Raw genomic sequence first — 13,060 nt, 5'->3', positions numbered from 1 at the left:
CTGTTGTTGTATCAGGTGTGGTTATATGATGACCACTGTTTTTAACGTTGTTGTTATTATAGTTAGCAATTGAGATCACTCTGATTTAGAAAGTTTCCTTTTTCGACATAGGCTAAATTGTTAACAAAGCCTAGTCACAAATGCACTCTGTGCCAAGCAGCAAACATGGTTCACTATTGTGCATATCCTGCTTCCATGGCCAAATTCATTTATAGGTGAGGAACGGGTAATATTTGAAAGAAATTAATTTTTAGACGCATGTAGGACCCTGAGCATCCAGGTTTAGCATACTAATGAAAGGATGACATATTGCCAAGCTGCCTGCTCTCTCCCATGTTATTTCTTCAGACATGAAGCAGCAAGGTTTTCCATATGTGGCATTCAGCTTCTTTTCATTATTATTTTTATTATACATCCATGGTGGCATAGCACAGTGCAGTGAATAGTAATCTCAGTGGCTGGAAATGTATTATAATACTTCTAGATCCTGATTCTGAACTCATTGTCCCTGGTGCAAAATCAGGAGTAACTCCGGTGAAGCCAATGGAGGTAGACTGTTGTAAAACTGATGTGAGAGGAGAATCAGGCCTCTAATAATTAATTAAATCCATCCAGAGGAACTGGACTGCAAGGGTGAAATTCTGGCTCCACTGAAGTCAATGCCAAAACTCCAATTGACTTCAGTGGGGTCAGTATTGCACCCCAAGTTGTGTGTGTGAAGCTATATATCAAATACGAAGTGGTATCATATATAATAATAAACTGCAGAGTCGTCTGATAGATAGACTAGATATGGAACTCATGGTGGTGATTATCAGTGTGAGACTAGAATGGCTGCGCTATTCACAAGTAGCAAAGTCACCAAGTGCGTTATGCAGGTTGTCCCAAACAATTGCAGATAAAGGCCCATATTTTTTTGAAAAACGAAAGCTTGGTTTCTGAAACACAGTTCTGCAGAAAGGCGTGAAATCTGAGACAACTTTTTGGTGGAAATGGTAGGGTATGCGGGACCCTGGTTATAAAGTATAAGTGTCCTTACAAGAAGCAATTTTAAAAATAGCCCAATGAAGTTTGGCTGTTTTTTTTTTTAATCCAACTTTGGGCTGAGAATAGTACAAGAAGGTCCAGCTAACTGTTGAGCTGCTGGTTCCTTTGTCATTATAAAATGTGGAGTCCTGAATGTGTGCAGTTAATGGAGAGTTTGGAAGCAGCAGTAAGATGCGGCAAGGGTTACAGCGCAAAGCAGCTATGCCCAAGTCTGCTTGCTTCTCAATCAATAGAAAAGTAGGGTTGAATTCAGGTTCTTTTTGTTTGTATGTGTGTGGTGCTGTGGTCACCAAAAAATTCAAAGCTTGAGTGATTTTTGCCTTTGTGATATTTCAAAAGCATATTTTACGGCATTTAGAAGAGTCACTTATTTTAAAAGCTAAAAATACATCATTGAGACTGTACTAACTGAAGACTTAAGGTTCGAGGGCCCAATCCTGGAAACCCTTATTGGTGTAAACAGTCTTTATTGATGCAAGTAGTCCTATTGACTACTGTGAGACTACGCACATGAGGAAAGACTGTGCAGGACTGGGCCCAAAACTGCTGATGTTACTGAACTGGGTGTGGGCTCAAGAATCAATAAATTTGAACCATTGTATGGTGGTGTCTATTCTCTTTTTTCTTACAGTGGTCAATGTGCTTTTGAAAATATGTTCACTGGCATTGAGTCTAGAAGTACAAGAAAAGGAACCATATCGGGGTGCATAAATCAAAGTTTGAAACTCAATTGTTTTCTTGTCCTAAATTTCTAAAAGACCTACTGACCTGCAGGCAAGTCAGTCTACTTGAAGACCTGTTTCCATATAGTTTGCTGATTGAGTAATTTATAAGCAAAAAATGCACAGTGCTTCTATGTATTTCACTAAATCAGTATTTTATATTAGTAAAGTCAGTGTTTAACAGTCATTTTCACTGTTCTTTTGGAGGGTGGAGCTTGATTCGATTAAATCAATGAAAAGATTACTTTGGATCAGGCCCTTGATCGAGTTGTTTTTTAATTTTTGGAATGGCAAACAATATAACAAAACATATAAAGAAAAGCATCCGATGTAAACATGCATATGGCAGGAGAATGCAGAAATCCCTTGTAGAATAAAAGAAGCTGGTACAATGGTACTCTACCGAAACAGGCCCTAATCAAACTAAGAAATAAAATTAATAGTAATAATAATATTCTGTACGTAGACAGTGACTTTCAACAAGAGTCTCCAAAATCGGTGTAAAGATTTAATCTACATGGACTGGATCCAAGCAAACCACCACTGACTCAAAGTCAGAAGTCTAATTTAATGTTATAAGCCAGGGAGACTACACCCACGTACAGACTAATCAGAAGTTGGTTTCAATTTTGGTTTTAACCCTGAACCATTTTGTGTGGGAAAGGAAGCACATCTAACTAGCAGTGGCTGTATTTCTCCATAAACCTAACATTGGTGGATTTCTTCTCATTTTATTATGTCTGAGATGGCTGAGGTGGGTGTCATCATTTGCTAATGAGGCTCCCCTGGTTCTCCTTTTCAGATGAGAAATCGTTGTATCACATCTAGCCAGGGCCAGATGCATCATAAAGACAGGACTTGTGGTTGCCTAGGTCAGCAGAACATTCCCAAACTGTTAGTGAGAGTGACTGCAGGCTGCTAGGGGCTGACATATATTGATCTGATTAAGGGCAGGCAGGGGACTCTTAGAGGTGCCTCTGCATTGAGCCAACCAAAAATTCATCACCTTTTCACAGGAACTCCTGACTAAGGAACTGCTTGTTTTTGGTTATGCTGAAAGAAGAACAACAAACCCCAAATATCCTCAATAACCACTTGGAGACTGATTTTCCTAGAGGCCGAACACCCAGAGCACCCCCTGGTTAAAGTGGAGCTGTGGGAGCTCAGAACTTAAGAAAATCATCTCATGTGACACTCGTGCCTGGAAACCCATGTGGATTCTCTTGCACCCAGCAGGGCTAAAGAAAGTCAGCAGGGATTCCCCAGCAGGGATTCCTCTGGATTCTTGGGGCCACTGCTGAGCAGCAAAACCAGATGGCCTCTCTGCCTCCTCTCCCACTGCTCCACTTGGTGACTTACAGCCATCAGGAAGTGGCAGGTGGGCATCAGGAAAGAGTGGGCAGGACAGAAGGTGAGTAGAAAAAACTTGCTTCAGCGCCATAATCTCCCAGGCACCCAACCCAGCAAACTGCCCCAAAATCCTCCAGCTGTCTCACCACACATGCACTCAGCTTCTCAAGCACCCACTGCACACACTCACAGAGTTACCCCAGGACCCACCAGGTATCCCATCTCCCTAACAGCACAGCATCCCACCACTCATGCAGCTGACTCTGGAATTTCTCATCAACAACTTGAGTTTCCCCAAGCATCTCCTCCAGCTGCTTCCCTCACCTTCCCTGGAAATGGGGTTCCTGTGTGTGTGAGGAGGGGGCTGTCCCATCTGTCACTTCTGAGGAATAACAAGGAGCCTGCTGAGCCTATTTTCTCCTAGGGCATGAGGTGGGGAGGGAAGGAGGTAGGTGGGCCCCTTTGTCTCAGCTCTGCCACTGCTTGTGGAGGAGATTGGAGGAGAAGGAACTGTCATTCATCCATGAGAAATTTCATACCTGGAGCTGCCCAGAGCCCCGGAGCTTTGTATAACCCTTACTCCTGTGAGCATTGGCATAACTATCCTGTGGGTGTAAGCACCACTTGTGGGAACAGGAGTAGCATGACTGAGCCCTAGAAATTAAAGCTAGTCAAACAGTTTTATGATGTCTACATGGAACCTGAGTGACGGGGCTGCTTGCTGGTGGTGAGTCCTGTGCCACCGGGGGAATGACTTTCACACAGAGTTGTGGAATGGAGAATCAGAATACAGGGTACCAAGTCATTTGAAAAGAGGCTTAGTTTATATTTGAAAAATAGAGCAGATTAATAAGAGTAATTAAATGGGCCAAATACTGCTGATTTGCAACAGATCTTACTCAGGGAAAACTCCCATTGAAATTTCATGGCTGTTCAAAAGTGGCAATTTATTATTATTATTATTAACCTTACAGTAGCACCTACAGGCCCCATCCAAGATTTGGTCCTTATCATGCTAGGTATTGTACATGCACATAATGAGAGACAATCCTTGCCTTGAAGAGCTTACAAACTCAATAGGCAAGATGGACAAAGGTTGGGAGAAAAGTATTGTTCTCCCCATATTCCTGGGGAACTGAGACAGAGAGAAACAAAGTGTCCAAGGTTACGCAGGAAGTCTAGGGCACACCCAAGAATTAAACCAGGACTCCTTGTCTAGTATCTTAATAACAAGATCTCCATCTTCTTAAGTTGTTGGGGGTGCCACAATCATTCTGCTTTGCCTTACAGTTCTCATGCTCTATAGGCTCCAAGAGAAATGACTCCAGTTGCCAAATTGTGCGAAGAATGTTGTTTGTTTGTTCGTTCTCCTTGCTGTACCTACCACAGCTAGCTGCTGCAGCACACTGGTTGGATTGTTTTAGCAACTCTGCAGTTACCTGAGAGGTATTTTTGTGGCATCGTTATGGTCTGGCTCTGCTTCTGTACCTTCCAGAAAGGTTTCAGAGAGTGGTGGGGCCAATGTCCTTGAACTGAAAATTCCCACCTGTCTCTCGTGTGTCTGTCAAGGAAAGAGTGGAGAAAGCCAAATTGAAACAAACCAACCCACTTCTATATCTTTCTCATCTTACTATCTAAGGGCCAGATCTCCAGATGGTATACATTGGTGTAGCTACACCAGCTGAGGATCTGGCCTTAAATTTCTCCTTTGTGCTATCAAAACACTTCAACTATCTACATCAAGGTGAGATTTCTGAATATACTTATAGTTTAGAACTATACAGGATGGTACAGGATGAAATTTTCTTGATTGTTATTCAGAAAATGGCTACATGTGGTTTTTAGTTGAACTGTAAATCCTGCGTTGATTTAAGAATTATATTGAGCTGTGGGGCCCCAATCCTGCAACTGGTAGCATGTGGGGTATAGTGCTGTACCAGCCTGGAGCCCCATGAAAGCCAGCGAGGCTCTGCTTGGGCACAGCCACCCACGCACACATTATCCACTGCAGGATCAAGGCCTAATTCTTCATAGATAAGCAGGGCTGGATTTCCAATTAGACACAGTAGGCACGTGCCTAGGGACGCCAGCGTTCTAAGGGCGACTTACCTCTCTAAAAGTATGTGCAACATGAAGGTCAGCTGTAGGAAGGGGGGGCGCTGAAGATGCTATGCCTAGGGGCGCGTAAGGTGTAAATCCGGCCCTGTGGATAAGGCCAAAAACGCTGCCAGCCCCTTTCCTTTCACATGTCAGTAGGCCCATATTTCCCTGCTCTGACATCACTACATTCCTCACTCCATCTTTATAAGATTCATAAACTCACACACAGCAACTCGGATTTGGGAACGGGAGACTATGGCCCTGATCCTGCAAACACCTGCGCGTTTGCTTAACATTAAGCATGTGAGCACTGGTAGATTTCAGTGGCCTTGATGGTCACCTGATGCTGCTGTACGGGTTGTCATTGCCCTAGAATGGCATAATGCTAACACTGCACATCAACAAATGGCTTGTACAAGCTGAGGATGTAGTGAGTGTGTGACCAAGAAGACAACTAGTCTAAGGAGTGCTATTGCAATGAGTAGCACCTTCACCTCTTTTTTCTCCCTTCACCTTTCATGCGACTTAGGTCAGCAGAAGGCAAAAGAGTAGACCCAGTCTTAGGGTTACCATATGTCCGGATTTTCCCAGACATGTCCGGCTTTTTGGGCTCCAAATCCCCGTCTGGGGGGAAATCCCCAAAAGCCGGACATGTCCGGGAAAATCGGGACATGCGGGGCCGGCCATGCGGGTGCTCGGGGGCCGGGCCGGCGGTGCGGTGCCGGGCCGGGGGCTCGGGGGCCCGGGGGCCCGGGGGCCGGGCCGGCGGAGCGGGGCCGGGCCGGGGGGCCGGGGGCTCGGGGGCCGGGCCGGGGGCTCGGGGGCCGGGCCGGCGGTGCCGGGACAGCGGTGCGGTGCCGAGGGCCGGGCTGGGGACCGGCGGTGCGGTGCCGGGGGCCGGGGGTGCTCGGCCGGGGGCCCGGGGGCCGGGCCGGGGACCGGCAGTGCTGGGCGGGCCGGGGGTGCTCGGCCGGGCCCGGGGCCGGCACCCCAGGGCCCGAGCCGACCCAGGCTGGAAACGCGGGGCTGGGGGCGGGGCCGGGGCCCCGTGGAGTGTCCTCCTTTCGGAGGCACTAAATATGGTAACCCTACCCAGTCTCCTCTCCTGGAGAAATAGGTCGAGTGGGGAAGAAATGTTTTACATGGGTCTGCCCCAGGTAGAGATTTGGCTTTCTAGGGACCCCACCAGCAGGGGCCTGAAGCAACCTGAGGGCTGGGTGAAAAGATGAGAGCCTACCAGAGGAGCTGGCTGGTGGTGGTATACTTCGACTCCCAATCCAGAAGTCCCTTCATGTGCAGTACTCCCATCTGTAGGGTCCATCATGGTAGAGAAGTGACAGAAATCTGTTGGAATTAATATAAAAGGGAATTCTCTATTGAGGCTGCTGGACACAGACGGGACCCTGTAGTGCTCTCTGGCTTTCTAGTTCCCAGACTAAATAGAGCCTCTATTGCCTAATGTCATCACACAGGATCCACAGGAGTTTCCTGACACTCCGAGGGAGCATGTCCACTGCACAGAAACATTTCTATTCCTTCCCACATGAGAGTAGCTGATGCCCCAGGGGGTGCTAGTAGGGGCTGCAGTGGTGAGAAATCCGCATTGTACTTTGAGCACCTTGTCGCAAAGCTGTCCATGATAGAGTGCCCCCTCTAGGAGTTACATGGTGAGTACACACATCTGAGTCCAATTATCCCCCACTCTAGCAGGTGTTGTAGAGGGCTGGCGCTCCATCCTCTGGCTGAGGCCTCTGGAGTCTCGTCCCTTCTCGGGGTCCCCTGCAAAACCACAGAACAGCCCACGGTAAGTAAATGGGGTGAAACAAAAGAAAGGAAAAGAAAAAACCTGCAGGGAAAAACCCTGGGAATATCACTGTCCACTTTAGAGGCCACTGAGGTTCCAGTATAAGTATCAGTCCTCTTTCCGCCTCTGCTCAGTGGTCCTGCACCATGTATCTGCGAGGAGGGGCTCTGCAGTCTGTCACTCTTCTCTTCAGGGCTGGAGAGGCTCAACAGCCTGTTCCCTAGGTTGCCCAGGTCTGAGAGGAGTTCCCTCTCTTTTAACTCCTCCTCCAGTCCTGCCATGATTTTCAGGTGTGGAGGGGCAGGGCCGTTACAGCCCAAAGTATAACTACTTCAAGTATGGTTGGGGATTGTGCCTTTTTATTTTCTGAACCTTGGACAACTGCATAATTTATTAATAACCAAATGCAAGCGGGGTAATAATTTGCAAATGTCTGAGGGTAGGTCTGCAGTGCAGGCAGAGGTGTGACTGCAGTGCAGCAGCACAGGTGGCCGCACGGGATGTACAAGCCCACCCAGGACTCTGGATATGTATTCAAGCATCTAGCCTGTGCAGTTTCCTGCACCATCACAGCTTCACTGCTATTGTTATTTGAGCTAGGTAGATAAACGCTAGCTTGGATATGTCTACAAGTGCTGCACTCACCCCTCTGATTGCAGTGTAGACATACCCAGAGTCTTCACATGCCCTCTTCTGTACTCTGTTGTTGAGTAAATAGGTACAGGCTCTGAACCCCTAGACTAAGGATCATGTTTGTATAGTTTCCTGTCAAGGGGCAGTCATTAGACTCTAGGAGATGTTCTTTCGTGCAGCTTTCCTTGTGAACATAGCCTCCCACATGGGTTTCAGCAGCCTCCCCAGGCAAGAGTCTCTGAGATTGCTGAAATTTCTGATTTGATGAAAGATCTTCTTGTCTCAACAGGTACTATGGTTTCATCAAACCGTGTACTGACAAGCATATGGAATGATGTTTATATGCTCACTTTACTTCTTGTTTGCACAGTGCTTTGTAGATGTAAAATATCATAGGAATGCTAGCTTATTATTATTATTTATTACAGTTATTATTATCTTACTCGCCTGTAGTTTTGAACAGCGGTTATTCATGAGAAATCTGTGCAACAAGTGGGAGTTTTTCAAACCTTTTCCGGTCAGATTGTGTCCAATCACATGATGCCAGGTGTCTCAATATAACCCTGATATGATGCAAAAGCAAATAGGCTGGTGTATGACAACTGGAGAAGCCAGCAGGTATTTACAGAAGAGCCAGCAATACAAATACAACATCCACCCACCATACAAAGAATAATAAACAAAAATAACAATTGATAATAATAAGGCCTTTTGGCTGATTGCAGATGTGGTCGTGTAATTGCGGAGGCAGTTGCTAGAACCCTCCATGGAGATGCAGGATTATTTTTGCTGACTTACTCTGATATTGGTTCAGGTAAGTTCTCTTATTCCAACATTCAAGCCTATCTCTGAGATAGAGGGAACATGTTCTACGGGGAAAACCTTAGGAACAGCCACATTCAAACAAAAGCTTACGCTTACATTTTATTCTTAAAGGGAAACCCCAGGCAGGGGGAAATTTGGACCCACTTCCAGTGTCTGATGCATTAAAAGCAGGGTAAGATGTAAAAACACTTGCTTTCTGAAGGGATCTGTGTATATATTGCTAAGGGAGATAATGAATAATATCTATTTTACTATTTTTGAAGGTATAATAATAATAATACATTAGTGGGTCTGTGTTGAAAGCTATGACATTGGTGTTTGCTCCTAAGATATGTGCACGTTATGCACTATAACTGTCTGACCCACTTGATGCTTGGAAAACTGTCCTCTAGAAAATAACTTCCAAACTGCTTGGCAAATGGTGCTTGCACCTTTTCTCAGTGTAGCTCAACTGACAGGTTTCTATCAAACTTGGTATGGCTGGGACCTTTGCAAAATTCACTGAATACTTTTTTTTCACTGTTGCAGGGATTTGCCTTGTTCCTTATAGATGAATTACAAGGAAAGATTTGTAGCCCAGTGGGCTAGTTTGCCTTTATTGTATTTACTGCTTTGCGTTATATTCTGCTTTGCATTATATCCAGCAGTAATGCAAGAAACCTACAGGCCTGTGTCATGTAAGACATTAGCTTCAGCAAGTTAGCTTAAGGCTTGAGGCCTATGACCTTCAAACAAATAAACCACAGATAAATAGCCAAAGGAAACCCCAAGTATTGGGAAGCCAAAAATAAAGTGTTTAAGGGGAAGTTTTGACCACAGGTGCATGATTCAACCACAAAAGTGTCATGGCAACAAATTAACGTATATAACAGGTATATGAGCTACCTAATCACAAGAGGGCCATGGCATACATTTTAATAAGTTGAAATCATTGATATATTAAACTACAGAAGAAAAACACTCCAACATTAGCAAGGTAAGAAAATTCAAATAAGGAAAAGGAAAAAATCCCTTACAGAATATGCATCAAACATAACGGCACCCGTGTAACATATTATAAAAGTTGCATCCCAGCCTAGGGAGGGGGGAAAAGGAGATGTAGTCCGTGGGATGTGCCAGAATGATGGCCACTGGTAATGAAGGAAAAGGTAAAGGTGATGAGGAAGATGATGGCTAACATTTCAGATTGTTCTACAAGGGATGGTGAGAGTATATGGATGTGCAGATGTACATTTTGCAGTATTTTTATGTACCTTACTGAGTTGGGGTGTTTGTGACTGTGCTAAATGTGTTAATAAACTATTTGTAAATATAAACAAGTTCCTATAGTGCAAGTGTTGCAACTGGGCGTATCGGGGTTCCCAACTATATAATAATTTAAATAATACTGGGCCTGATCTTGGAACACAAACCTAGTCAACCCTCGAAGTGATAACGGGATTCTTAAGTAAACAATACATATATAATCTATAAATCCGGCTACAGATTAATCTACTTTTCTGTAGTTTGCCTGAAGGTTTTGTGAGCCAAGAAACTACTTTTTTTAAATGATATACTGTAAATGTCAAAAGCAGAATCCTGCAAAGAGATGCAGTGTTATTTTTGCTGAATCACTGTAACGTCAGTTCAGGGGGTCCTATTAGTTCTAGTGCTCTCTATGTCATCATGCTGCTCTACAGCTTTTCACTTACCCTGGAAATATTCATGAGTACATATTCCACCTTACTTTTTCATTACCCTTCTCTTGTCTCTTGCTGATGTCCAAAGGAGGGGAACTCAGAAATGCAGCTGCATACTCATCCAGAAGGCTCAAACTGGGGGGAAAGGAATGATAAGTTTCTATGTTTCTCCTATGAACCAAGTGTTTCCTACTTGAGTTGCCAAAATGAGGTGCCACACAGTGGATTGTGCAGATCTTCGTAATAGGATAGTCTCTCTTCTTTCTTGCTTGCTTCCATCAGCAGTGAAGTAGTTAACAATGATGACAATTAATTTATCGTCATTGGGCATAAAAGTAATAAACTCACTGTGATGAAGGTGGCAATTCAGAACTCTCTGGGCTTTTTACAAACTCAGACAGATGTCACAGCATCAGTTTGTGCTCTCTTAGTGTTCTCCAGAGTCATAGGTTATATGTAGGAACACCACCTCCCTGAATGATGTTGGCTAAATGGACAGAAGCACTCTTCCGTTGATATACCTGCATCTACACTGGGGATTTTGTCAGCACAGCTTTTTCAGTCAGGGATGTGTATGACTGATGTAGCTATGCTGATTTAACTTGTAAGTGTAGACAAATCCATCATAGCTAGAAACTTACTTAAAAAAAAAGAAAGAAAGAAAGCTGAGATTCTAGACACATGATGGAAACTTGTGCGTGGTATGCTCCATACCTACATGCCCCTCCAATATGAGCTCTTTGTGTGCATGTCGTCTCTGGATCACCAATTGAATCTGAGCCAACAATGTGATGCAGTTGGAAAAAAGACTAGTATACTGGGTGTATTCACAGGAATGTCATATGTAAGACATGGGAGGTAACTGTCTTGCTCTACTCAGCATTGGTGAGGCTCAGCTGGAGTATTGTCCAGGTTTGGGTGCCACACTCTAAGAAAAATGTGAACAAACTGGAGAGGGTCCAGAAGAGAACCAAAAACATGGTAAAAACTTTAGAAAACCTGACCTATGAGGAAAGGTTAAAAAAACTGGGCATGTTTAGTCTTGAGAAAAGAAGACTGAGGGGAAACCTGCTAGTCTTCAAATCTGTTAAGGTTTGTTATAAAGAGGACAGTGATCAATTGTTCCACATGTCTACTGAAGGTAGGGCACAAAGTAATGGGCTTAATCGGCTGCAAGTGAAATTTAGGTTAGAAATTAGGGGGAGAAATTAACTGTCAGAGTAGTTAAACTCTGGAATAGTCTTCCAAGGAAGGTTGTGGAATGCCTGTCATTGGTTTTTAAGATTAGGTTTGACAAACACCTGTCAGGGATTGTCTGCCTACGGTTGGTCCTGCCTCAGTGCAGGGGGTCGACTAGATGACTTCTTTAGGTCCCTTCCAGACCCACCTTTCTGTGATTCTATGGTTTGAAGCCTTGCAGATCTGAAGGTTGAAGGATCTTCGGAGAGACTAATACTCAGGAAGGGAACAGAAAGCCCTCCTATATACACACTCAAGGAAATGGGCAGAATGGCTCCTGAAAAGTGACAGTGATCCTTGCATAGGTACATCATGAGAGAGAAGAAAGATTGTTCTCTATGACTCCATTCTGCGGTGAATTATCTTGCCCACAGAGTCACTGCATGTGTAACACCGACAGACCCCGGTTGTCAGCAGGCAGGATTGAACCAAAGACCTCTAGAGCTTAGTGCATGAGCCTCTACCGCAGGAGCTAAAAGCTATTAGCTAAGGCTGTGGAGCAGATTCATTTTATCTTTCTCTTTAAGTGGTCTCCGTGCCACTAGATGGGACAAAACACCACACTCAGAAGGTGTGCGGGTTACACATGCACATAGCCTTTCCTATGTCTTTCCTTAAATCTCCCTTCAGACTATATGCTTTCTTCAGTCCTTTCTATTTTCTTCTTTCCCTTTTATATTTTCTTTTTTCCCCCTCACCCCGTCAGGGCTGAATCCCCACTCTGGCACTTCGAGTGCAGAAGGTGGGGGTCCGCAAGGATTCTAAAAATTAATACTTGCCACTCCAGGCTTGTATTAAACTCCCAAGGTTACAGCTTTTCTCTGACATTGGCTTGGTAAACGCGGCCACCACCCAAATGCAAAGAACCCCTTGGACTCAGGAAGGAACACTTGGGAATTCCTCCCTGTAGGGTACCCTCAAGCCCTTACACACACACACACACACACACACACACACACACACACACACACACACACACACACACACACACACACCAGGGAAGAGCTGAGAAAGAAAAAGAAAATTAGCTGTTGCGACCAGCTAATCAAGCAACATGCACAAACCTCTTGGTCCTGCTTTGAGCAGGGGGTTGGACTAGATGACCTCCTGAGGTCCCTTCCAACCCTGAGATTCTATGACACCAAAAATCCAATCCTGTTCCTAAAAAGGGTAAATTTTATTAAAAACAAAAGGGAAGAAAATAATCTGGAATTTAGGCTTTTGCTAGATTTTAAAAGAGCAATTCCAAAAATTAAGCACCCAAAATAGCTTTCTTGGGGGTTTAGTTTAAAGGTTACAAGCAAACAAAAGCATCTGGGTTTAGCACATAGGAGATCCATAAGCTAAAATAAAGAAATAAACCTGATCACGTTTATCTAAACGTTCCCTATCCAAATGATTCCTTCTAGGTATTGGAAGATAATTTTTCATACCTGGTTCAAACCTTACACGGCATTCCTGCTTATAGCATTGCTGCTCCGTTTCCCTGCAGCCCAGAGAGAACAGCAGACAAAGGGAAACTTTCTGTCCCAAATTTAAAAAGTTCTAGCCTTCCCATTGGCTCTTTTGGTCAGGTGCCCTTTTCTTTACCTGGGGGACTTTTTAAACTCTTTACAGGTAAAGCAAGCAGAGAACAGCTACACCAAGAGGGATTTTACAGC

At 44.4% G+C, this 13,060-nt stretch overlaps 1 protein-coding gene and 1 long non-coding RNA gene across 6 annotated transcripts in view; one reads left to right on the top strand and one right to left on the bottom strand.

Moving 5' to 3' along the window:
- The window catches only part of OSBPL5 (oxysterol binding protein like 5), a 231,479-nt gene that overhangs the window by 77,187 nt on the left and 141,232 nt on the right, over window positions 1–13,060 (top strand). The window contains exon 2 of one of the 5 annotated variants that reach the window (XM_042858786.2): window positions 2,786–3,180. The exons of the other annotated variants lie outside the window; for them this stretch is intronic. The gene's annotated coding sequence lies outside the window, so the exon portion shown is untranslated. The remainder of the gene's footprint in view (window positions 1–2,785; window positions 3,181–13,060) is intronic. 5 annotated transcript variants of the gene reach the window in all.
- LOC112059036 (uncharacterized) lies at window positions 3,179–12,930 on the bottom strand. The gene is made up of 3 exons (XR_010600953.1): window positions 12,833–12,930; window positions 6,457–6,998; window positions 3,179–4,680 (listed from the first exon to the last, which is right to left on the bottom strand). It is a non-coding gene; the product is annotated as an uncharacterized LOC112059036 (long non-coding RNA).

Source organism: Chrysemys picta, chromosome 4 (assembly GCF_011386835.1).
Source record: "Chrysemys picta bellii isolate R12L10 chromosome 4, ASM1138683v2, whole genome shotgun sequence".
Taxonomy (NCBI): Eukaryota; Metazoa; Chordata; order Testudines; family Emydidae; genus Chrysemys; species Chrysemys picta.
Note: the sequence above shows the minus strand (reverse complement) of the source record. Positions and strands in the feature narration are given on the sequence as shown.